The 25,503-nt window shown below is 44.3% G+C and overlaps 1 long non-coding RNA gene across 13 annotated transcripts; it reads right to left on the bottom strand.

Annotated features, from left to right (window-relative positions):
- Nucleotides 1–292: 292 nt before the first annotated feature.
- Nucleotides 293–5,863, bottom strand: LOC119335240. Of its 13 annotated transcripts, none has more exons than XR_005161754.1 (9): nucleotides 5,092–5,863; nucleotides 4,895–5,024; nucleotides 4,569–4,811; nucleotides 3,953–4,167; nucleotides 3,197–3,272; nucleotides 2,740–2,826; nucleotides 2,006–2,645; nucleotides 1,281–1,364; nucleotides 293–660 (listed from the first exon to the last, which is right to left on the bottom strand). It is a non-coding gene; the product is annotated as an uncharacterized LOC119335240 (long non-coding RNA). The 13 variants fall into 13 exon arrangements; XR_005161756.1 differs by having other exon boundaries at nucleotides 2,006–2,633; XR_005161746.1 differs by having other exon boundaries at nucleotides 2,006–2,152; nucleotides 2,452–3,272.
- Nucleotides 5,864–25,503: the final 19,640 nt, after the last annotated feature.

Raw genomic sequence — 25,503 nt, 5'->3', positions numbered from 1 at the left:
CATGAACCATATGAATGTTGCCGGTTTCGCCATCGATATGATAATATGTACACGATTCACCAAATCCTCACCACCAGTCTAGGACTTTTAATCTCTTACTCCTGTGAATCGCAAGATTGACTGCAAGGATTTTTCTTGTCAGTCTGGATGTTGGAGGAAACACAGCCGCCAATTACTTCTCCACATTACCCATATATATCCCCACCAAAAAATTGCTGCAAGGACCGACATGACAAGCTAGAAACCAGTAAGTGGCCCATGATAAAAGTGTTATCCACAGTCCACACCATAGTCAGTTTTGATGATGAGTCATAAGGAATAAGAGCATCCATCATGTCTATACATTATTCAGGCCTCATCCATGATGATCCAATAGAATTACACAACGAACTAAATATTTGCATCAGAAGAAACTGCATAAAACTCCAAATGATGGGCTTGGAGGTTGTAATAATTAAATGTGCATCCTTATTCTGATACAGGTGACCAAAATGTATACTGGAATTCTTGTAAGATACATATGACCAAAATTAGAAGATATCATAGCTACACATAATTCAGTCCTCATCCATAATCTCTCCAATCCATGCATCCTCCAAGTAATGAGAAGTAACCAAGTAGCTCGTGACACAGGTTGAGTTTGAAAAGAATCTCTCCAATCTTGCAGCATATATAATAGAAGTTCATATCATTATGAAATCAGAGAGAGAAAGTGAGAGACTAAAGTAACAGACCTAAAAGATAGAAATATATTTTCATAGCAGCAACAACCCAAGCAATTAAAATTTACCACTATAATAAGAAATCATAAGTAAAAGGAATTGTAGAACAGAAGAGGAGATACAAATGAAATGAATGTAACAAACACATGTAAGAAACTTGATAAGAAAGGGTGTGGTACTGGACACTGTTACCCCGGCCTACTCCTATGCAATCAGTGATGACTTATGACTCAGATCAATTCATGTCCATCTATTTGAGGGTAAAATGCAAATAAAGGCAAAAAAATACAACCTTCATCCGGAAATACTTGTCGGAGAAATGGATGTATCTAGACGTATAATTAAAAGGAGCAAAAGAAGATGGAATACATTATGGATAAAATTGTACTATCTTTTCAGTTCATCTAAGTAAACCCCAAGAACCGAGTTTTAACTAATCCTGTAACAATAGGTATAATTCAGGTGGAAAAGGCTTGAGCTTTAAGCATAATATGAATACCAATCTCAAAAGAATGTACGGTAAGAAATAAGGGTCTCCGATATTCACTTGCAACTTACCTATAAACTACACATCTTTCCGACACTCGGGGCTCATAAAGCATCTTAGAGCAATCCTATATATCTCGAAAGATAATCATTCACCTGCATTGGCAAGTGAGAAGGCTTCATTAAGAAAATGTAACATCCATCATAAGTCCTAGACCTAACAAACATATGGCTACTACTACTTAACTCATCAAGACCTGGAACTTTAGGAGCTGTACCATAAGGTGCTTTCGTTGCAATTGGAGTTTCATTCATAAAGTTACTACCAGGCATATTTTAGAGTGTAGATTCACTCATTTTTCTCTATATGTAGTCCATATTGGAGTCTCTAAAAAGATAGAGGGAGTATAACTGAACAAAGACTAAACCAAATTGCTCTTCCAATCCTTGTACAAAACAGGAAGCAAACTGAGGAGTGTTACCCACCAAAAAAAGTCTTCAGTACCCTTAAAAAGAATCTGTAGTAGTTGCACTACGGTATTTATAGTTTTGAAATACACAGCGATAAATTCTGAGAAATATGGCGATATGGAGAAATGATAAATTACAAGGAGTGAAACTGCACCAGACCAATCCTGTTAAGAGGCAGACAGAGGAGTTGGGAAGAATGCATGGTCGCGCAAAGCAGCAAAAAACAACCAAATATGCTGTCGTGTTCTTATTTTGCTATTGGAGAGAACGATTTTGCAGTATGTGCAAATACAAATGCGTATACACATTTGGATTGCGAAGCTTACATTTGAGCGCGAGCAGCGTCGCATCCCAGCAAATGGTTAAGCTTGCCATCACAGGATCAACTCCTTAGGAATCAGGAATATTTCAGTGATGAAGATAAACCAGTTCTTTCGGGAAAGGCCAAATTGGCATTACAGACCACGATTCCGCTAACAAAAGAAACACCAAATTGGCATTACAAACCACAACTCCTCTCACTAAAAGTATGAAGGGAAGTACAAAGAGTATATATATATATATATACACACAACAGATTTGGGTTGAGTACATCAGCAGAAACCAGAAGGAACAAAACCAAAAATAGAGCATCCGAAACAGAGTGCCAGATACCAAACAGAAACAGAGTGCCTCCCCAGCAGAGGACGGCATCATGAATAATAATCCAGTGAGAGATTGTAAAAGAAAAGAAAGATGAGAACAGAGGATTGGACAGTGATACGATACACACGTAGGTGTTGAGCTGGCTGACGAAGCTGGAGAACTTCTTGTGCTTGAAGTTGTGCGGGAGCACGTCCCGGTCAAAGGTGGAAGGATTCCACACGACGAAGGACCCCAGGAGATGACCCCGTCCAGCTGCGGCTCGCCTTCGAGATCGTACGTCTTGGACAGGAATGGTGGCAGCTGCGGCCCCTGCAACAGTGCCTCCATGGGCCTCGGTGGCAGGATCAGGTGATGAGCAAAACTAACTTAAGCTTAAGTTCCCCTGTTCCCTAATCTGGGAAATAGAGAGCTTTACCTTCATTACATGATGCACATCATTTGGATTGTTTACTTAGTAGTTAGTAATTGCCATTTTCCGCTTGAACGTCTCTGCTACACATCTCTATTTGAACCAAACAATGTGTATTTTAGAAACTAAAAGATACGCCACGATAACCTAACACTTGAACCTCGATTGAGTGAACTGCTCAATCGAGTAAACTACTCAGTAATATAAATGGAGGTTTCCTACAATAAAACTTGTAGAATAGGTAGCCGAACACACAAGGGTAAGGAAACTGAGAAATATATCACAAGTCAGCATCAAATTTGTTTGAAAGTAAAAATTATCATTCTTTAAGCATCTCACTGAATCAGAATCCAAAAAACGTACAATTTTAATCCCCATTAACTCCGAAACTCAAAACCATGCAAGGAACATACATACACAGAAAAGTAACCAAGCATGAGATGTTTGACCTTTAAATCCTTACCTTACATATGAAATAAATGAAGTCGACATCCAAAAGCACCCTCCTGACATGGTGCAGACAGAGTAACTTTCGTCCCCTAAATTTTACAATAAGAAGAGAAGCAACTTAAACACATGAATTAGCTTAAACTGCATCGAACATAATTTAGCTAGCATCTGCTGCATATGGTTTCCCTTTTCTATAATAAAAGAAGAGGTTTGCATGTTAACTCGGTGGGCTAGGTGACAGAGACATTGATCTGGTGTGAGATAAAAGGTACAAATAAATCTGGTGTGAGACATTGATTCTGATTGTTCCTTGAATTTCACGGTACAGACTGGAATGAAGTAGGCACATAAATCACATTAGATTTAGGTCATCATAGCTTTCATACTGATTGCTATTTTTAATTCTCTTATAAAAAAAAAGAGGGTTTCATATACATATTCGGCTAGCTAGGCGACGATCGCACTGGCCTGATGTGGGACATGCATATATTCAGTTGTAGTTCAAGTATTTAAGTTCAGCTAGTGTACTTGACAGTTGCCTGCATCCTAATTATCATGTAGAAGCATGGAGGAAACATGGCTGCAAAGCATTTGAAAAGCATAGACACGTAGTTTCTTTGTTTTGCTCTCATGGTCCTACTTTCTAATAGTGGAGTTTAGAAGCCTGAACTGGTGTTTTTTCTCAGTTATTGGGTGTTATACCAATCTTTGCCTCATGCATTTCTTTCTATGAATAACATAAAGTTCGACCCAGACAATTCTGTAATACCTATGAAACTGAGAAAAATGACCTCTTATGTGACGCTTTCCCTGGTATGCAAATATCCTTCTCATCATGTGGACCCATGGTATTAGATGGATTGTCACTGGTTTTATCTCGTATATGGATACTTCATCTGTCCAGTCGATTTCTCCTAAGCACTGGTCTCGGCTGCAACCATAAAATCCCCTTTGCTTGACTTGATGCCTGCTCAGCCATAGTGACTGGATTTAAAATGGACATAAGAAAGCAGCATTTCAGTAGTGCTGTATCGGAATGCACAAAGGCTTAGTAACTGCAATACTAATTTACCAACAGATCACAAGATGGATTCTGGAAGTATTCTTGCTTGAACTGCTCTAGTAAATTGCCTATTGTCTATCACTACCAACAACTATCAGTCAATTAAGTAACTTCATCCCATTATAATTGAACAAAATAAGGATAAATATGCACATCAAGCCTCTCTTTATTTTGTCAAACAAACAACACCAGGATCATCTTCAGTAAGAAGTGCACACAATAAGCATGCCTCAGTTGATAAATAATAAAGCAACAATTAGAATATATAAAAAGTTAAAAATCTGACTTAAATAATTACGCAATAGCATGTCAACAATCATACCTCACTCCAGGCTTAACCACACAAAATTCTAGTGGAATTGCTACGGTTATTTGTAGGTTCAATAATCGACTGGACACTGTTCTTCGATTGAGCTGATCCAATGCTTCAGGACCTTAACCTTGTTTGGATAAATGCTCAGGTTTAACATCATATTTCAGGATCCTGAAGCATTCCGATCTCCCTCCCCCTGTTGTTGTGTCTTCATTCTTCAGCAGGCCCGAGCTGCTGCCAGGCCAATCACATCTGAACAATAGTAACTGAAACTGAAAATGGCACCAACGAATCTGAGACGCAACAGAAATGACCCAAAGCATGCCTTAAATTACCTTTAATTTTGGGATCAAGCGGCTCTGCAGGGTTGCACCTTTGCCCCTCGGGATCCAGTTCTCGAGCAGATGAACACACACACACACACAGAGTAAATGGGAGGAGGCTCGTCCCCGCTCCTTGCCTCTGCTGCTACAAAATAAGAGAGAGATTAGAAAGAGGAGGAGGAGGAAGGAGGGGCAAGGGATGAACTGACCAGATGCAGAGAGGAGGCGCAGCCCCATGGCCACCGGTGACGAACACCCGAAACCCTAACCACGGGCAAGGTCGCGGGTGAGCGATGGTGGCCGTGAGCGGCGAATCCGGCGGGAGGAGAGGACGCAACGGAGCTCGGCGAGCTCGGCGCTGTGCTGCGCGGTGGCGGAGATGTCGGGGCTCGCTGCTGCTTGGCGCCTTGGCCGAGGAGGCGGCGACAAGGGGAGGGGAGGGGAGGGGAGAGGAGGCGCGCGGGAGGGGAGAGGAGGCGGCGGCAAGGCAGGAGCTGGGCGTGGGGGAGGCGCGGGGCGGAGGCGCGAGCGAGGGTGCGACGGCCGCCGCGGCCCAATCCTGCCGGCGGCGGAGGCGACCCTCCACCCAGAGCGGCGCGGCCGCCTTGGCCATCTCTTGATGGAGGGGCGTGTCCTCCTCACCTTCTTCTCGTAGGGGAACGATTGCTCGCCGAGGAGCTCCTGGTCGCCCGGCTGCGCCGGCGGCCGCCGCGGCCACCTCCTGCCGGCAGCGGAGGCGGCGCGCCACCCAGAGCAGCGCGCCCGCGTTGGCCTCCGTGAGCGCGAACAGGCCGAGAGGGAAGAGGAGAGGGCGGCGTGAGGTCATGGATGGGTACCCGGGCGAGCGGCGGCGGCCGGCGGCGAGGCAGCGAGGCGGGCGCAGCCTAGGGTTTGGTGGGGGAGAGAGAGGCGGGGCAGGAGGAAGAGGATAGGGAGCGGCGCGAGTGGGAGAGGAGGAGACAAGGGGGAATAATGCGGGAGTGAGGCGGCTAGGGTTATCTCCACGGGAGCTGCCACTTTTATACCCATGTGCGTGAAATGACAAAAATGCCCCCGGGGGCACCGACGAGCGGTCGCACGAACGGGGTGAAACTATTCATTGCTACAGGGCTCCTCTGTGATCCGACGGCCCAGGTCATCAGAAGGCTCGATCCGACGGCCCAGATCTGATCAAGCGCTTCGATCCAATGGCCAGGGATCGCGAGCGGCTGACGAGGCAGGAGGATGACCGGCATCCTTATTTCTCGATGTTTTGCGAGATTGTGAGCCTCAACATTCGAGGTTCTAGTTTACTTGCAAGATTAAACCCAACTAATGCACAACGCTTCTACCGATCTAGACTGGCCAAAAGTAAGCAACCAACTGAAGATAAATATGCATCTATAAACCAAACATAAAGGCATCCATAAATCTAAATATGAAGAAATAAGTCATCACTTGATCAACATCACCGCTAAAGATTACATCAAATTAACAATAATAATGTAGAGTGGAAGTGGAGAGGCGTGGAAAAATGGTTAGGTTTGGTCTGGGGTGCAGATAGGGACGACATATATGTGGGTTTAGGGTGGACCTGTCCAATGTGAGGACGTGCCCAGACGACCCTAAATTCGTCCAACATATGGGTTAGATTTGAGGGGTGCCAGAGTGCCCAAACCTTCAGGCTAGCTTTGAAGGGTCTGGTTGGATGACGATTTTATGAAAGGTCTGGTTGGATGACGGGCAACGACTGACTGTCTGCCGAGACGTTTGGGGAAGGCTTAAGAGGTTCAGTCATAGTTACTCTAAATTTTGCAGGAGGGTAAGAAATCAAGTGAAACTAGAATGTGAGGGCCCGATATTGCAGGAGAGAAGGGTGGGTGGGAGCAAAAATGTTTTGGTAATCACTAGTATTTCCTTTTCCAGTTTGGCTACTTGTAAGTTGTAGTAGATTCGCATGATGGATGCAGCCGTCAGCTCGCTGAAGAAGGCCTGTGGGTCTATCTTAGGGTGGCCAGCATCCATGGTATCTATCTTAAGGTGACAAGCGACCCTCTATCTATCTTAGGGGTGTGCATGCGTGAGGGGAGGGGAGGGTAGGTTTGTTGTAAAAAAAATGTTCATCACCGGAGTTAAAGGGATTCTCGGGGGCGTGTGCGGCACAACAATGAGCTATGGTTGGGGGCGGGGAGGCAAGGCTGGCGCGAGAGCGCGCCGTCGGCGGCAACAAGCGGTTAGGCCAATTGGATCTCAACAGTTTGTAGAAGATGATTAGTAAAATCATTTCAAAAGTTGAAGAAGCTGATCTGGCCATCCATCTTGCATCCGACGACCAGATGGAAGGAAGGAGGAGCCGCCTGTCGTGGGAGTAAGTCTAACAGTAAGAATAGGGGGTGCGTAGGAGGAGGCAAGGTCCTAGCTACCATGAGGTTGTACACACAAGTTTACGAGTTCAGGCCCCTCTCGGAGGAGGTAATAGCCCTATGTCTCGGTGCCCCGAGGCTTTGTCGACTGTATTATGCGTACATGTTACTAGGGGTGCGAACCCTTGTGCCTGAGGAGGGGGGTGGCTTATATAGAGTGCGCCAGGACCCTCGCAGCCCTCAGTTACACAGGGTTCAATGTGAGTTAAGGTAGGGGCGTTACTGGTAACGCCAACCATTGATGATCTGTAAGACTACAGAGTGAATGCCTGACCGTTGCCATGTTGGGGTGACTTTAGATATTCTGTACTCCAAGTGGTTCTTCATATGGTCGAGTGACCCTGCTATGGTCGAGTGGAATTGGGATATCCGAGTGGAGTCTTCTGTCAGGTGGATTGCACTTCAAGGTGATTCCAGACGGTACTTTCTGTTGGTCTTTGAATGTCTTTGATTATAGGGCAGTGTCCTTGGGTGGGGTGTCTAGGTCAGGCCTAAGACCCTACCCTAGGTACATGTGTTGGAAATATGCCCTAGAGGCAATAATAAAAGTATTATTATTATATTTCCTTGTTCATGATAATTGTCTTTTATTCATGCAATAACTGTATTATCCGGAAATCGTAATACACGTGTGAATACATAGACCAAAATATGTCCCTAGTGAGTCTCTAGTTGACTAGCTCGTTGTGATCAACAGATAGTCATGGTTTCCTGGCTATGGACATTGGATGTCGCTGATAACGGGATCACATCATTAGGAGAATGATGTGATGGACAAGACCCAATCCTAAGACTAGCACAAAAAGATCGTGTAGTTCATTTGCTAGAGCTTTGCCAATGTCAAGTATCTCTTCCTTTGACCATGAGATCGTGTAACTCCTGGATACCGTAGGAGTGCTTTGGGTGTATCAAACGTCACAACGTAACTGGGTGACTATAAAGGTGCACTACAGGTATCTCCGAAAGTATCTATTGTTTTATGCGGATCGAGACTGGGATTTGTCACTCCGTGTAAACGGAGAGGTATCTCTGGGCCCACTCGGTAGGACATCATCATATGCGCAATGTGACCAAGGAGTTGATCACGGGATGATGTGTTACGGAACGAGTAAAGTGACTTGCCGGTAACGAGATTGAACAAGGTATTGGATACCGACGATCGAATCTCGGGCAAGTAAAATACCGCTAGACAAAGGGAATTGTATATGGGATCGATTGAGTCCTTGACATCGTGGTTCATCCGATGAGATCATCGTGGAACATGTGGGAGCCAACATGGGTATCCAGATCCCGCTGTTGGTTATTGACCGGAGAACGTCTCGGTCATGTCTGCATGTCTCCCGAACCCGTAGGGTCTACACACTTAAGGTTCGATGACGCTAGGGTTATAAAGGAAGCTTGTATGTGGTTACCGAATGTTGTTCGGAGTCCCGGATGAGATCCCGGACGTCACGAGGAGTTCCGGAATGGTCCGGAGGTAAAGATTTATATATGGGAAGTCCTGTTTCGGCCATCGGGACAAGTTTCGGGGTCATCGGTATTGTACCGGGACCACCGGAAGGGTCCCGGGGGCCCACCGGGTGGGGCCACCTGCCCCGGGGGGGCACATGGGCTGTAGGGGGTGCGCCTTGGCCTACATGGGCCAAGGGCACCAGCCCCTAGAGGCCCATGCGCCAAGATATAGGAAAAAGGGGAGAATCCTCAAGGGGGAAGGCACCTCCGAGGTGCCTTGGGGAGGATGGACTCCTCCCCCCTCTTAGCCGCACCCCTTCCTTGGAGGAGGGGGCAAGGCTGCGCCTCCCCCCTCTCCCCTGCCCCTATATATAGTGGAGGGGAGGGAGGGCATCCATACCTGAGCCCTTGGCGCCTCCCTCCCTCCCGTGACACCTCCTCCTCTCCCGTAGGTGCTTGGCGAAGCCCTGCAGGATTGCCACGCTCCTCCACCACCACCACGCCGTTGTGCTGCTGTTGGATGGAATCTTCCTCAACCTCTCCCTCCCTCCTTGCTGGATCAAGGCGTGGGAGACGTCACCGGGCTGTACGTGTGTTGAACGCGGAGGTGCCGTGCGTTCGGCACTTGATCATCGGTGATCTGAATCACGACGAGTACGACTCCATCAACCCCGTTTACTTGAACGCTTCCGCTTAGCGATCTACAAGGGTATGTAGATGCACTCCCCTTTCTACTCGTTGCTGGTCTCTCCATAGATAGATCTTGGTGTTACGTAGGAAAATTTTTGAATTTCTGCTACGTTCCCCTACAACATGTCCTCGTCATTAGCCCCCAAATGGATTGAGGTCCGAGTGAAGAAGGGTTGAAGTTGGTTCCGACTCAATTCAATGCTTTGGAGGCATTTCATAGAAGTCTGGAAAGCACACTGGTATTTTAATCCTGCTTCAGTCGGCTTGATCGTCTGGTAGCTTGAAGTCATCGAGTGAATTAATGTGATAAGTCTTCGAGTGAATCAGAACGCGAAATCTTAGACGCGATTGACTGCCCTGCAGTTTTCGGATTTCACGGGATTCAAAATTTCGGAGAAGCGCGCCAGATGGAGTGCGGTGCAGTAAACATAATGAATCGGATAAGGACTCCTCGATTTTCACGTCGCCTTTTTCGCCACGTATCGAGCCAGTGCCTGCGACGAGATGTGATTTGATTGCTTGGGCCCACCGGTCAGCCACTCGGAACCAGTCTCATAAAAGGCGTCGAGGCCGATGCGAGGTATAGTGCCTTCCATTCGATCCCCTTTCTCTCTTATTCTTTGCCTCCCTTCTCTCTGCTTTCCACGCCTCGGCTCGGCCCTCCCAAGCTCCACCACAATGGTGAAGGATAAGACCGTGGCCCTGGAGCACGCGAAGAAGGCATGGGCGACGGCAAAGGGCAAGAAGACGGGAGGGGCTCGTTGTCGTGGTCCGTTCTACCACCTGGTTGGATCCAGGGGACTGAATCCATTCTACGATCGTGAAGGAGGACCTGGGCAATCTCGCCCATGACGGCTTGATTGCCCATGGGTCCTGGAGGCTGCCGGGGGATGAATCTGAGCCTCAGCCACGTGATGGTGAGTGTGTTCTCCTCACCACCCATGTCGAGCGAGGTTTTTCTTTGCCTCCGCACCCATTTTTTCGAGGATTCCTGAACTTCTTCAGAGCCCAGATTCACCACTTCCCTCCCAACACAATCTTGTACCTTGCCGCATTCATTTCCATGTGCGAAAACTTCCTAGGATGCCAGCCGCACTGGGGTCTCTTCAAGCATATATTCACTTGTCGTTCTCAGACGGTGAAGAAAGCAAACCTAGACGACCAAAAAATGCACGTGATCCAGAGGTGTGGGGGTTTAGGGATCCAAATGAGGGGTAGGAGCTGCTTTCCTTCTGTGACTTTTCCCGAGTCAGTTAGAGGGTGGTAGTCAACCTGATTTTATTGTAAGGATGTTTCGACTCCTGGTCAGTCGACTGGCCTCCCTTCTTTCACTATGGAGAGACTCCGCACCCCTTGCTCACCAGTTGTAGCTCCGGAGGAGAAAGAGAAGTGCAGATGCTGGTTGCAGCCGTTGTTGAATTGGTTAAAGGTGGAGTGATGGGGATGGATCTGTTGGAGGTGTACCTCAGTCAACGGATCCAGCCCTTCCAAGCCTGTGACCAACCCATGTGGATGTGCTCGGGCCCAGAGGACACCGCTTGAACCCACCCGGAGGAGGTTGATGAGGAGACGGTGGCCCAGTGGCTCCGGAGCATTACTGGCAACAAGGACAACCCCAGGAGGTCCCAGAAAATTCTGCCATTCAACGGAAACAATGCTCCAGGAGAGGCCAGGCTCAAATATCCGAGTGTTTTTTCCTTTGTTTTGCGGTTATTCTTGAATCCGACTCATATCCACAACTTGCGTCTTGTAGGTTTTCACCAAGCTGCACTCGATGCCCAATGGAGAGCAGTACCAGGAAGAAATTGATAGTGACAGTGAGGCAGCGGAACCAGTACGTCGAAGATAGTGAAGATGACAGCGAGGACTCGAGCAGCAGCAACGAAGAAGTCGACTCATCGCTCCGCTCAGAGCGTCATTCCAAATAGCTACAAGATCCTGCAGGAGGACGTGGCAAGGCTGCTGCGTCGAGTGCCAAAGTTCCGAAGCGCACTCGAACATTAACTCCCGAGCCGTCAGAAAAGGCTGCAAAGCAAGCCAAAGTTGCTCCGCCTAAGCCTTGGAAGGCCCTGCCTAAGATCAAGGTGGTTATGCCCGTGACTTCAGCCTAAGCATTTTTTTCTTTCTCTCTTGTGTGTTATTGTGAACTCGTTTACTTGTTTGACCGAGTGAAATCTAGAACTTCCAGTGCTGCTACTATGTCTGTGACATCCATGGACATTGATGAGGAGCATGGTGATGCGGAAACTGTAGATGCGGCCACCTCTCGGGGCAGGTATGGTTTCATAACTGCGCATGTGCTCTATTAATGAACTTCTGGGTCGACTTGAAATTTCACTGTCGAGTGTTTGCAACACCACGAATATTATTCAACTCCCTGATGATGATGATGAGGATGTGCCTCCGAAGAATAATGGAAGGAGAGGTAGAACTTTGAGCAGGAGGGTGGCTGGAGCCAGAACGCCTGGCTCGTCGTCTAAGCCTGTGGTCCAACCACTCAATGATCCAATACGGGCTTCAGTCTCCTTTGCTAACCTTCTGTTGACTGACCAATCTTCAGTGTCGACTACTCAGGCTTCAGAACCAATTGCGCAAGTTCAGGCTTCTACTCCACCGGCCCCATCACCTATTCTGTCATCTCGCATGTTTGCTGCAGATCTCGTCCTAGAGGATCAAGTAGGAGCTGCCAAGGAGGCCATGGTTCAGGCGGGTCTAATGATGGACCGACTGAAGGTGGTGAATGACACTAGCAAGGACACACAGGACGCCAGCTCTGATCTTCAAGCAAATGTACGAGTAAGTGGGATTGTAAGTTGTTTTCCGATTGGTTTCTCTATCTTGGCCTTTGTTCTGTTAGGACATGCTCCTGCAAAGTGTTGCTTTATTATTTGTAAGATGTTCATACATCTATCTTGAATTTGCACCTTGCATCTGTTCACCCACTAGGTGTTTTCTTTTCACTCTGTAGCTCTTTCACTTGAGTTGACCAGGTCGTGTCGAGTGTAAATCTTGGTCTAGTGGGGGCACGCTAAGTGCACCCACTGGGTATAGTACGCGAGACCGTCGTTGAATGTTTGATTTGGCGGTTGTCTTTTCAAAATGTTTGCTTATAGCACTTCCACTCGACCTAGACAGGTCGTGTCGAGTGGGAACTGGACCAGTGGGGGCACGCTAAGTGCACCCGCTGGGTGTAGTCCCCGAGACCACGATCGACTGCGGGCAGTCAGCGGTGGTCTGAGACCCAAAGATGTTGGTGTAGTTTTTTTTAATATTACTCCTTCCACTTGAGCTGGGCTGGCCATGCTAAGTGGGAAATGTAACCAGTGGGGGCACGCTAAGTTCACCCACTGGGTGTAGTCCCGACACTGCTGTTGGATATTTGATTCGACAGTAGTCTTAGAACTCTTTTGCTATGTAATTTATTCTTGCATCTTTCCATTCGGAAGTAACTGTCGACTGACTTGCCTTGTTGTTATTTGCAGAAATCCTATGAGCTTGGGACTCGGCATGTTGCCTTGGAATAGGAGAAATCCAACTCAAGCTCGATGTGGATCTGGCCAAGGTGAACTTGAAGAAGGCTCAAGATGAAGTAGCAATTATGGGAGGTAACGACTCATTGACTGTATGCCTTGTCACTTTCCCTTTCTATCCTTTGAACCGAGTGATTCCACTCAAACAAATGTGCGTAATGAAAATCGTCAACTCCAAGCTCGTCTGAGGAATGTTATTTCTTTAGACAAAATGAAGCAGGCCCTGGAGCAGAAGGATCTTGCTTGCTGGGGCACAAAAGATGGCTCATGAGAAGACTGAACTTGCCGACCGGAAGTTGGCTTCAGTCGGAAAGTTGGAGGATGAGAATGCCAAGCTAAAGAATGCCATTGACGAGGCAAAGAAAGAAGCCCTGCAACTGAAGAAGGAAAAGGCGGCTTTGACCTAGAAGAGGGACGAGTTGGAAGCTTATCTGGGTGGTCTTGCCAAGAAGATGCTCCTTATGCTTGAAGGTATTCCCTTTTATCCGACTGATTGTAAAAACTTTCTTGCCATGTTGCTGCCAATTCACTATCTTTCCATGTGTCCAAAATTCTGTCAGAACTTTGAGGAGGAAACCGTGTGGATCGATACTGGACATGACCCCATCAACTCCCCCATCAAAGATGAAGCTGCCATGAATGTGCTGTGACTGGAAGCTCGACTTGCTAGCGTCTTGGACTATGTCGCCCGACTGAAATTTGCAATGTCTCGGGTCGACAAGGAGCTCTGTCCAAAGGTTGAGCTTTTGAATGACCTCGAGTCACTGATGACTCGACTTAATAGCATCCCTGACCGAGTGCAAGCGTGGAAGAAGTCGGCTGCGCATTGTGGTGCTGATGTCGCTTTATCACTCGTCCGAATTCACTGTAGGGATGTCAAGGAAGAAAAACTGAAGGCTCTGCAGGTGGCCAACACCAAGAAGCATCAATTCCAATCCTTCATGGAGACCTTCATCGATGCGGCCACTCGTATTGCGGATGGTATTGACTTGGACACATTTGTCGAGCCAGCAAATCCTCCTCCTGACGAATGAAAAACTTGATAATCTGACTCTATTTGCCTCGGAATGCCGAGTGATTCTATAATCGTTAAAACTCCTTCGAGCCTGATGCTCGAATACTTTTGCTTGTGACGTTGAACTTTGCTGGATTTACCCAAACTTGGTTGTTTTATTTGAATGCAGTTGCTTCGTCTCCTCTATTCTTTGAATTTTCTTGGTTCGAGTGAATCTGGGATCGCAACTGTCTCTCCGAGTGAGAGGGTCGCTCTTCACTTGGAGTTGACGTTGTACTTGTGGTGCAGCTCAAAGTGCATCCAGACATTGTGCTTGTGGTGCAGCTCAGGGTGCATTCAGACGTTGTACTTGTGGAGCAGCTCAAAGTGCACCTTATAGCATTCTTTTAGGCTTAGGCGAGTATGGGGTCGCAGCTAAGCCCCCGAGTGAGAGGATTGCTCTTCACTCGGAGTGTTTTGAACTTAGGCGAATCGGGTTCGCGGCTAAGCCTCCGAGTGAGAGGATTGCTCTTCACTTGGAGTGTATTTTGAACTTAGGCGAATCGGGTTCGCGGCTAAGCCACCCGCTGGGGTATTTGAACACAAGTATATTCGAAAACAATCAATTTGCGATTGCAGAAATCATGTCTTTGATAAAAAAATCTGAAAAGTACTTCTTATTACATCTCGACGATCCAAGTGTTTTCAGGTATAAAAGTGGCGGATCAGATCCGCGTTCCAGGAGCGCGACTCCATTATGAAGCACCTTAGTGACGATGAAGGGGCCTTTCCAGGCAGGGGCGAGCTTGTGCGGCCGTTGCTGATCAACTCGGAGCACAAGGTCTCCTTCCTAAAACGCACGACCCCTAACGTTTCGACCCCTAACGTTTCGCGCGCGGAATCGATGAATATCTTGCTGATAGATGGTCGACCGGATCAAATCCATCTTCCTCTCCTCTTCCAGAAGATCAACAGCGTCTTGACGTGCTTGTTCGGCTTCAGCCTCTGAGAAGAGTTCCACTCGGGGCGCATTGTGGAGCAAGTCGCACGGAAGCACTGCTTCAGCTCCATATACCATGAAGAAAGGAGTTCGACCAGTCGACCGTTTGGGAGTTTTCCTCAAACCCCACAAAACGGAAGGCAACTCGGTTACCCAAGCGCCTGCTACATGCTTGAGGTCGTGCATCAATTGGGGTTTTAGCCCTTGCAGGATCAAACCATTTGCTCTTTCGGCTTGCCCATTCGACTGCGGGTGCGCAACGAATGCGTAGTCAACCCGAGTGCCTTGGGAAGCACAGAAAGCTCTAAATTCATCAGAATCAAAGTTTGAACCATTATCTAATGATGCTGTGCGGAACTCCATATCTAAAAATTAACTCTCTGATGAAAGTGATGTTTGTGCTTGAGTCGAGGTTCTTGATGGGTTTGGCTTCAATCCACTTAGTGAACTTGTCGACTTCCACAAGCAGATGGTTGAAGCCGCTTCTGCCAGTCCTCAAGGGCCCAACCACGTTGAGTCCCCAAATAGCAAATGGCCAGACGAGTGGAATAGTCTTCAAGGCCGACGCGGACTTGTGGGACATGTCGAGTAAAACTGGCAACCTTCGCACTTCTCAACTATCTCTTTAGCCAATTTGTTTGCCCGCGGCCAGTAGAATCCTGCTCGGTATGCTTTGGCCGCGATGGTCCGTGAGGATGCATGGTGACCACAGGTCCCCGAGTGGATCTCATTTAGGATCAGTCGACCCTCTTCTGGAGTGATGCACCACTGAGCAACACCAGTTACACTTTCTCTGAAAAGCTAATCACCTATGATTGTGAAGACTTTGGATCTGCGCATGATCTGACGAGCCTCATCCTCATCCTCTGGGAGCTCTCTCCTAAGCAGATATGCAATATATGGCATTGTCCCGTCGGGGATGATTACCAAAACCTCCATAATTAGGTCGACCACTGTTGGGACTTCAACTTTAGTTGGGTTGGTGGAACTTATCGGTTGCGGGGGCTCCTATGTAAAGGGATATTCTTGAACTGACGGGGTGTGGAGATGCTCCAAGAACACATTACTGGGAATAGGCTTCCAAGTGGAACCTATTTTCGCCAGATCATCAACAGCCTAATTCTTGAGTCGGGGTATGTGGTGGAGCTCCAACCCTTCAAACTTCTTTTCTAACTTTCTCGCTGCATTGCAGTATCATGTCATGGCAGGGCTCCTAATATCCCACTCCTTCATCATTTGATTTACTACCAAATCTGAGTCGCCGTAAACCATCAGGCGACGGACGCCGAGTGAGATGGCTATACACAACTTGTATAAGAGCGCTTCATGTTCAACTTCATTATTGGAGGAATCAAAGTGATTCTGGAGAACGTAACTGATTTTATCGCCTTGTGGGGATACCAAGACTACTCCGGCTCCGGAACCATTCAACATCTTAGATCCATCAAAGAACATGGTCCAATGCTCCAAGTGAACTGGAGTCGGTTGTTGTTTCTCAATCCACTCGACCAAGAAATCTGCAATTGCCTGAGACTTAATTGCCTTCTTTGCTTCGAACTTGATATCAAGAGGAAGGAGTTCAATCGCCCACTTAGCCACTCGACCAGTTGCGTCTCGATTATTCAAAATCTCTAACAATGGAGCATCACTGATGATTGAAACCGAGTGATCTGCGAAGTAATGTGCAACTTTCTTCGTGGTCAGATAGATTCCATAGACAAGCTCCTGGTAATGTGGATACCTTTGCTTGATGGAGTCAAAACTTCAGAAATGTAATACACTGGGCGTTGAACTTTATAGGCTTTGCCTTATTCCTCCCGCTCGACCGTGAGGACTGTGTTGACAACATGTCCAGTGGCTGCAATATATAACAATAGAGGCTCTTTGCTGACTGGAGCAGCAAGCACCGGCTGGGTGGAAAGCAGGGCTTTGAGCTCTACAGATGCTGCTTCAGCTTCAGGAGTCCACTCGAATGTATCAGACTTTTTCATCCGTCGGTAAAGAGGCAATGCCTTTTCACCGAGGCAAGAAATGAATCGACTTAATGCAGTCAAAAAACCGTAAGCTTATGAATGTCATGCACACGCACAGGGCATTTCATTCGGACAATTGCTCCAATCTTTTCTGGGTTTGCGTTGATTCCTTGTTCGGAAACAAGAAAACCGAGCAACTTCCCTCCTGGGACTCCAAATGTGCATTTGGATGGATTAAGCTTGATGTCATATCTTCTTAGGTTGGCAATGGTTTCAGCAAGGTCCGTCAGTAGGTGATACGTCTCCAACGTATCTATAATTTTTGATTGTTCCATGCTATTACCCCTTTTGGATGTTTATGGGCTTTATTTTACACATTTATATCATTTTTGGGACTAACCTACTAATCGGAGGCCTAGTCTGTATTGCTGTCTTTTTGCCTATTTCAGTATTTCAAAGAAAAGGAATATCAAATGGAGTCCAAACGGAATGAAACCTTTGGGAGCGTGATTTTTGGAACGAACGTGATCCAAAGGACTTGGAGTGCAAGTCAAGAAGCAGCCGAGGCTCCCACGAGATAGGAGGGCGCGCCCCCCTGTAGGGCGCGCCCCCCTGTCTCATGGGCCCCTCGGGCGTCCACCGACGTATTTTTTCCTCCTATATAAGCCTACGTACCCCTAAAACATCCAGGGGCAGGATGAAACACAATTTCCACCACCGTAACCTTCTGTATCCACGAGATCTCATCTTGGAGCCTTCGTCGGCACTCTGTCGGAGGGGGAATCAACCATGGAGGGCTTCTACATCAACATCCTTGCCTCTCTGATGAGTTGTGAGTAGTTTCCCACAGACCTACGGGTCCATAGTTATTTGCTAGATGGCTTCTTCTCTCTTTTTGGATCTCAATACAATGTTATCCCCCTCTCTTGTGGAGATCTATTCGATGTAAACTCTTTTTGTGGTGTGTTTGTCGAGATTCGATGAATTGTGGGTTTATGATCAAGTTTATCTATGAATAATATTTGAATCTTCTCTGAATTCTTTTATGTATCATTGAGTTATCTTTGCAAGTCTCTTCGAATTATCAGTTTGGTTTGTCCTACTAGATTGATCTTTCTTGCCATGGGAGAAGTGCTTAGCTTTGGGTTCAATCTTGCGGTTTCCTTACCCAGTGACAAAAAGGGTTGCAAGGCACGTATTGTATTGTTGCCATCGAGGATAACAAGATGGGGTCTTTATCATATTACTTGAGTTTATCCCTCTACATCATGTCATCTTGCTTAATGCGTTACTCTGCTCTTATGAACTTAATACTCTAGATGCATGCTGGATAGCGATCGATGTGTGGAGTAATAGTAGTAGATGTAGGCAGGAGTCGGTCTACTTGTTATGGACGTGATGCCTATATACATGATCATGCCTAGATAACGTCATAATTATTCACTTTTCTATCAATTGCTTGACAGTAATTTGTTCACCCACCGTAATACTTATGCTATCTTGAGAGAAGCCTCTAGTGAAACCTATGGCCCCCGACTCTATCTCTTATCATATTTGCTTCCAATCTACTTTTATTTGCATCTTTATTTTCTGCATCTATATTATAAAATACCAAAAAATATATTTATCTTATCATACTATCTCTATCAGATCTCACTTTCGCAAGTGGCCGTGAAGGGATTGACAACCCCTTTGCCGCGTTGGTTGCGAGTTCTTTATTTGTTTGTGTAGGTTCGTGGGACTTGTTGAGGAGCTTCCTACTGGATTGATACCTTGGTTCTCAAAAACTGAGGGAAATACTTACGCTACTATTGTTGCATCACCCTCTCCTCTTCGAGGAAAACCAACGCAAGCTCAAGACGTAGCAAGAAGGATTTCTGGCGCTGTTGCCGGGGAGGCTTCCACCAAGTCAAGTCAAGATTCAACCTCCCGCCAACGTGCTATTTCTGGCGCTGTTGCCGGGGAGGTCTTCGCTCAAGTCAAGACACACCAAGTTCCCATCACAAATTCATCTCCCTCGCATTTACATTATTTGCCATTTGCCTCTCGTTTTCCTCCCCCTAACTTCACCTTTGCCGTTTTATTCGCCCTCTCTTTCCCAATCCCCTCCTCTCTTTTCCGTTTGCCTTTTTCTGTTTGCTTGTGTGTTGGATTACTTGTTGCCATGGCGCAAGATAATACCAAATTGTGTGATTTCTCGAACACCAATAATAATGATTTCCTTAGTACTCTGATTGCTCCTCTTAATGATGTTGAGTCTTGTGAAATTAATGTTGCTTTGCTGAATCTTGTTATGAAAGACCAATTCGCCGGCCTTCCTAGTGAAGATGCCGCTACTCATCTAAACAACTTTGTTGATTTGTGTGATATGCAAAAGAAGAAAGATACGGATAACAATATTGTCAAATTGAAGTTATTTCCGTTTTCACTTAGAGATCATGCTAAAGTTTGGTTTTCGTCTTTGCCTAAAAATAGTATTGATTCTTGGAACAAGTGCAAAGATGCTTTTATCTCTAAGTATTTTCCTCCCGCTAAGATCATCACTCTTAGGAACAATTTTATGAATTTTAAACAACTTGATCATGAGCATGTTGCCCAATCTTGGGAAAGAATGAAATTGATGCTTCACAATTGCCCTACTCATGGCTTGAATTTATGGATGATCATACAAAAATGTTATGCTGGTTTGAACTTTGCTTCTAGAAATCTCTTAGATTCGATCGCGGGAGGCACGTTTATGGAAATCACGTTGGGAGATGCTACAAAACTTCTTGATAATATTATGGCTAATTATTCTCAATGGCACACCGAAAGATCTTCTAGTAAAAAAGTGCATGCTATAGAAGAAATCAATGTTTTGAGTGGAAAGATGGATGAACTTATGAAATTGTTTGCTACTAAAAACACTCCTTTTGATCCTAATGATATGCCTTTGTCTTCCTTGATTGAGAATAATAATGAATCTATGGATGTGAATTTTGTTGGTAGGAATAGCTTTGGAAATAATGCTTATAGAGGAAACTTTAATGCTAGACCGTTCCCTAATAATTCCTCTAATAATTATGGAAATTCCTACAATAATTCTTATGGTAATTTCAATAAGTTGCCCTCTTATTTTGAGAATAGTGTGAAAGAATTTATGATTTCTCAAAAGAATTTTAATGCTTTGCTTGAAGAAAAATTGCTCAAAGTTGACGATTTGGCTAGGAACGTTGATAGACTTTCGCTTGATGTTGATTCTCTTAAACTTAGATCTTCTCCTCCTAATCATGATATCAATGAGTCTCTCAAAGCAATGAGAATTTCCATTGATGAGTGTAAGGAAAGAACCGCTAGATTGTGTGCTAAACAAGATAGCTTTATAAAAGCGTGTTCTTCTAGTTTCCATGAAATTAATGATGAGGATCTTAAAGTTATTGATGCGTCTCCTATTAGATCTATGTTTTGCAATATGAATTTTGATGATTATGGGACTGATGATGAATCAACTTTGCCTATAAGGCGTCCCAAGAATTTGGAGTTTTTAGATCTTAATGCTAATTTTGGTAAAAGTAAGATTGGAGAAGTCACAACTTTAAATAGCATTGAACCCACTATCTCGGATTTCAAGGAATTTGATTATGATAATTGTTCTTTAAAAGGTTGTATTTCCTTGTTGCAATCCGTTGTTAATTCTCCTCATGCTTATAGTCAAAATAAAGCTTTTACCAAACATATTGTTGATGCCTTGATGCAATCTTTTGATGAAAAACTTAATTTGGAAGTTTCTATACATAGAAAACTTAATGATGAGTGGGAACCTACTATAAAGATTAAAATTAAAGATTATGAGTGTTTTGCTTTGTGTGATTTGGATGCTAGTGTTTCCACGGTTCCGAAAACTTTATATGATATTCTAGGTTTCCATGATCTTGATGATTGCTCGTTAAATTTGCACCTTGCGGATTCCACCATTAAAAAGTCAATGGGAAGGATCAATGATGTTCTTATTGTTGCAAATAGAAATTTGGTGCCCATGGATTTTATCGTTCTTGATATAGATTGCAATCTTTCTTGCCCGATTATTCTTGGTAGACCTTTCCTTAGAACGATTGGCGCGATTATTGATATGAAGGAAGGGAATATTAGATTCCAATTTCCATTAAAGAAGGGCATGGAGCACTTTCCAAGAAAGAAAGTCAAATTACCTTATGAATCTATCATGCGGGCTACTTATGAATCAAGTACCAAAGATGGCACTCGTTAGATCTATCTTCGCTTTTATGCCTAGCTAGGGGCGTTAAACGATAGCGCTAGTTGGGAGGCAACCCAATTTTCTTTGTGTTTTTTGTTTTTGTTCCTGTTTAGTTATAAATTTTTGCATCTACTTTCTGTTTAGATGTGTTTTCATGTTTTATTTAGTGTTTGTGCCAAGTAGAACCTATAGGATAAACTATGATGGTAGTTGATTTGATTCTGCTGAAAAACAGAAACTTTGCGCTCACGAGAAAACAATCAATAAATCACAAAAACGTGCTTTTGCATTGATTCTTTTTGATGCTGATCAATAAACAAATTTTCCAGTACCTCCTATTTTGGTAGGATTTTTAGAGTTCCATAAGTTTGCGTTAGTTACAGATTGCTACAGACTGTTCTGTTTTTGACAGATTCTGTTTTTCGTCTGTTGTTTGCTTATTTTGATGCATCTATGGCTAGTAAAATAGTTTATAACCATAGAGAAGTTGGAATACAGTAGGTTTAAAACCAAAATAAATAAAGAATGAGTTCATTATAGTACCTTATGTGGTGGTTTTGTTTTCTTTCACTAACAGAGCTTATAAGATTTCCTGTTGAGTTTTGTGTTGTGAAGTTTTCAAGTTTTGGGTAAAGCTTTTATGGACTATGGAATAAAGGGTGGCAAGAGCCTAAGCTTGGGGATGCCCAAGGCACCCCAAGATATTCAAGGATATCCAAAAGCCTAAGCTTGGGGATGCCCCGGGAAGGCATCCCCTCTTTCGTCTTCGTTCATTGGTAACTTTACTTGGAGCTATATTTTTATTCGCCACATGATATGTGTTTTGCTTGGAGCGTCGTGTATTATATTAGTCTTTGCTTGTTAGTTTACCACAATCATCCTTGATGTACACACCTTTTTGGAGAAGCCTATTTTATTAGAATTTGCTAGAATACTCTATGTGCTTCACTTATATCTTTTGAGCTTGATAGTTTTTGCTCTAGTGCTTCACTTATATCTTCTAGAGCACGGTGGTGACTCGATTTTATAGAAATTGCTAGTCTCTCATGATTCACTTATATTATTTTGAGAGTCTTTTAGAACAGCATGGTATTTTCTATGGTTATAATTTGGTCCTAGAATGATGAGCATCCAAGTTGGGTATAATAAAAACTATCATAGGAAGTGAATTGAATGTTATGATCAATTTGATACTTGATAATTGTTTTGAGATATGGAGGTAGTGACATTGAAGTCATGCTAGTTTGGTGATTATGAATTTAAAGAATGCTTGTGTTGAAGTTAGCAAGTCCCGTAGCATGCACGTATGGTTAAAGTTATGTAACAAATTTGAAACATGAAGTGTACCTGGCTTGTGCATCCTTATGAGTGGCGGTCGGGGACGAGCGACGGTCTTTTTCTACCAATCTATCTCCCTAGGAGCATGCGTGTAGTACTTGGTTTTTTATGACTTCTAAATTTTTGCAATAAGTATATGAGTTCTTTTGACTAATGTTGAGTCCATGGATTATACGCACTTTTACCTTTCCGCCATTGCTAGCCTCTTCGGTACCGTGCATTCCCCTTTCTCACCTTGAGAGTTGGTGCAAACTTCGCCGGTGCATCCAAACCCCGTGATACGATATGCTCTATCACACATAAACCTCCTTATATCTTCCTCAAAACAGCCACCATACCTACTTATTATGGCATTTCCATAGCCATTCTGAGATATATCGCCATGCAACTTTCCACCGTTCCGTTTATCATCATGACATACATTACTTTTGTCATATTGCCATTGCATGATCATGTAGTTGATATCGTATTTGTGGCAAAGCCACCATGCATTATTTTTCATACATGTTACTCTTGATTCATTGCACCATCCCGGTACACCGCCGGAGGCATTCATATAGAGTCATATCTTGTTCTAGTTTCGAGTTGTAATTCATATGTTGTAATCAATAGAAGTGTGATGATCATAATTATTAGAGCATTTCCCAAAGAAAGAAAAAAAGAAAAAAAAGAAGAAAGGCCAAGAAAAAGAAAGGCCCCCAAAAAAAGAAAAGAAAAAAAAGAAAAAAATAAAAGAAATAAAAATGGCAATGCTACTATCTCTTTTTTTTCACACTTGTGCTTCAAAGTAGCACCTTGTTCTTCATGTAGTGAGTCTCATATTTTGTGCTTCAAAGTAGCATCATGTTTTTCATATAGTGAGTCTCATAAGTTGTCTTTTTCATACTAGTGGAAATTTTTCATTATAGAACTTGGCTTGTATATTCCTACAATGGGCTTCCTCAAATGCCCTAGGTCTTCGTGAGCAAGCAAGTTGGATGCACACCCACTAGTTTTCTTTTGTTGAGCATTTATTTATAGCTCTAGTGCATCCACTACATGGCACACCCTACTCCTCATGTTTACATCAATTGATGGGCATCTCCATAACCCGTTGATTATCCTCGTCAATGTGAGACTTTCTCTCTTTTTGTCTTCTCCACACAATCCCCATCATCGTATTCTATTCCACCCATAGTGCTACATCCATGGCTCACGCTCATGTATTGCGTGAAGGTTGAAAAAGTTTGAGATTATTTAAGTATGAAACAATTGCTTGGCTTGTCATCGGGGGTATAAAAGTTGGGAACATCTTTGTGTGACGGAAATGAAGCATAGCCTAACTATATGATTTTGTAAGGATGAACTTGTTTTTGCCATGTTAGTTTGAGAAGACATGATTACTTTGATTAGTATGCTTGAAGTGTTACTATTTCTTTTATCAATATGAACTTTTATTTTGAATCATTTGGATCTGAACATTCATGCCACGTTAAAGAAAATTGCATTGAGAATTATGCTAGGTAGCATTCCACATCAAAAATTCTCTTTTTATCATTCACCTACTCGAGGACGAGCAGGAATTAAGCTTGGGGATGCTTGATACGTCTCCAACGTATCTATAATTTTTGATTGTTCCATGCTATTATATTACCCCTTTTGGATGTTGATGGGCTTTATTTTACACATTTATATCATTTTTGGGACTAACCTACTAACCGGAGGCCCAACCCGTATTGCTGTTTTTTTTTTGCCTATTTCAGTATTTCGAAGAAAAGGAATATCAAACGGAGTCCAAACGGAATGAAACCTTCGGGAGCGTGATTTTTGGAACGAACGTGATCCAAAGGACTTGGAGTGCAAGTCAAGAAGCAGCTGAGGCTCCTACGAGATAGGAGGGTGCGCCCCCTGTCTCGTGGGCCCCTCGGGCGTCCATTGACGTATTTCTTCCTCCTATATAAGCCTACGTACCCTGAAAACTTCCAGGGGTAGGACAAAACACAATTTCCACCACCGTAACCTTCTGTATCCGCGAGATCTCATCTTGGAGCCTTCATCAGCACTCTGCCGGAGGGGGAATCAACCATGGAGGGCTTCTACATCAACATCCTTGCCTCTCCGATGAGTTGTGAGTAGTTTACCACATACCTACGGGTCCATAGTTATTAGCTAGATGGCTTCTTCTCTCTTTTTGGATCTCAATACAATGTTCTCCCCCTCTCTTGTGGAGATCTATTCGATGTAAACTCTTTTTGCGGTGTGTTTGTTGAGATCCGATGAATTGTGGGTTTATGATCAAGTTTATCTACGAATAATATTTGAATCTTCTCTGAATTCTTTTATGTATGATTGAGTTATCTTTGCAAGTCTCTTCGAATTATCAGTTTGGTTTGGCCTACTAGATTGATCTTTCTTACCATGGGAGAAGTGCTTAGCTTTGGGTTCAATCTTGCGGTGTCCTTACCCAGTGACAGAAAGGGTTGCAAGGCACGTATTGTATTGTTGCCATCGAGGATAACAAGATGGGGTTTTTATCATATTGCTTGAGTTTATCCCTCTACATCATGTCATCTTGCTTAATGCGTTACTCTGTTCTTATGAACTTAATACTCTAGATGCATGCTGGATAGCGGTCGATGTGTGGAGTAATAGTAGTAGATGCAGGCAGGAGTCGGTCTACTTGTTATGGACGTGATGCCTATATACATGATCATGCCTAGATAACGTCATAATTATTCGCTTTTCTATCAATTGCCCGACAGTAATTTGTTCACCCACCGTAATACTTATGCTATCTTGAGAGAAGCCTCTAGTGAAACCTATGCCCCCCGGTCTATCTCTTATCATATTTGCTTCCAATCTAATTTTATTTGCATCTTTATTTTCTGCATCTATATTATAAAATACCAAAAAATATATTTATCTTATCATACTATGTCTATTAGATCTCACTTTCGCAAGTGGCCGTGAAGGGATTGACAACCCCTTTGTCGCGTTGGTTGCGAGTTCTTTATTTGTTTGTGTAGGTT

This window comes from Triticum dicoccoides, chromosome 7B, assembly GCF_002162155.2.
Source record: "Triticum dicoccoides isolate Atlit2015 ecotype Zavitan chromosome 7B, WEW_v2.0, whole genome shotgun sequence".
Classification (NCBI taxonomy): Eukaryota; Viridiplantae; Streptophyta; class Magnoliopsida; order Poales; family Poaceae; genus Triticum; species Triticum dicoccoides.
The sequence above is the reverse complement of the archived record's forward strand: the minus strand, read 5'-3'. Positions and strand labels throughout refer to the sequence as shown.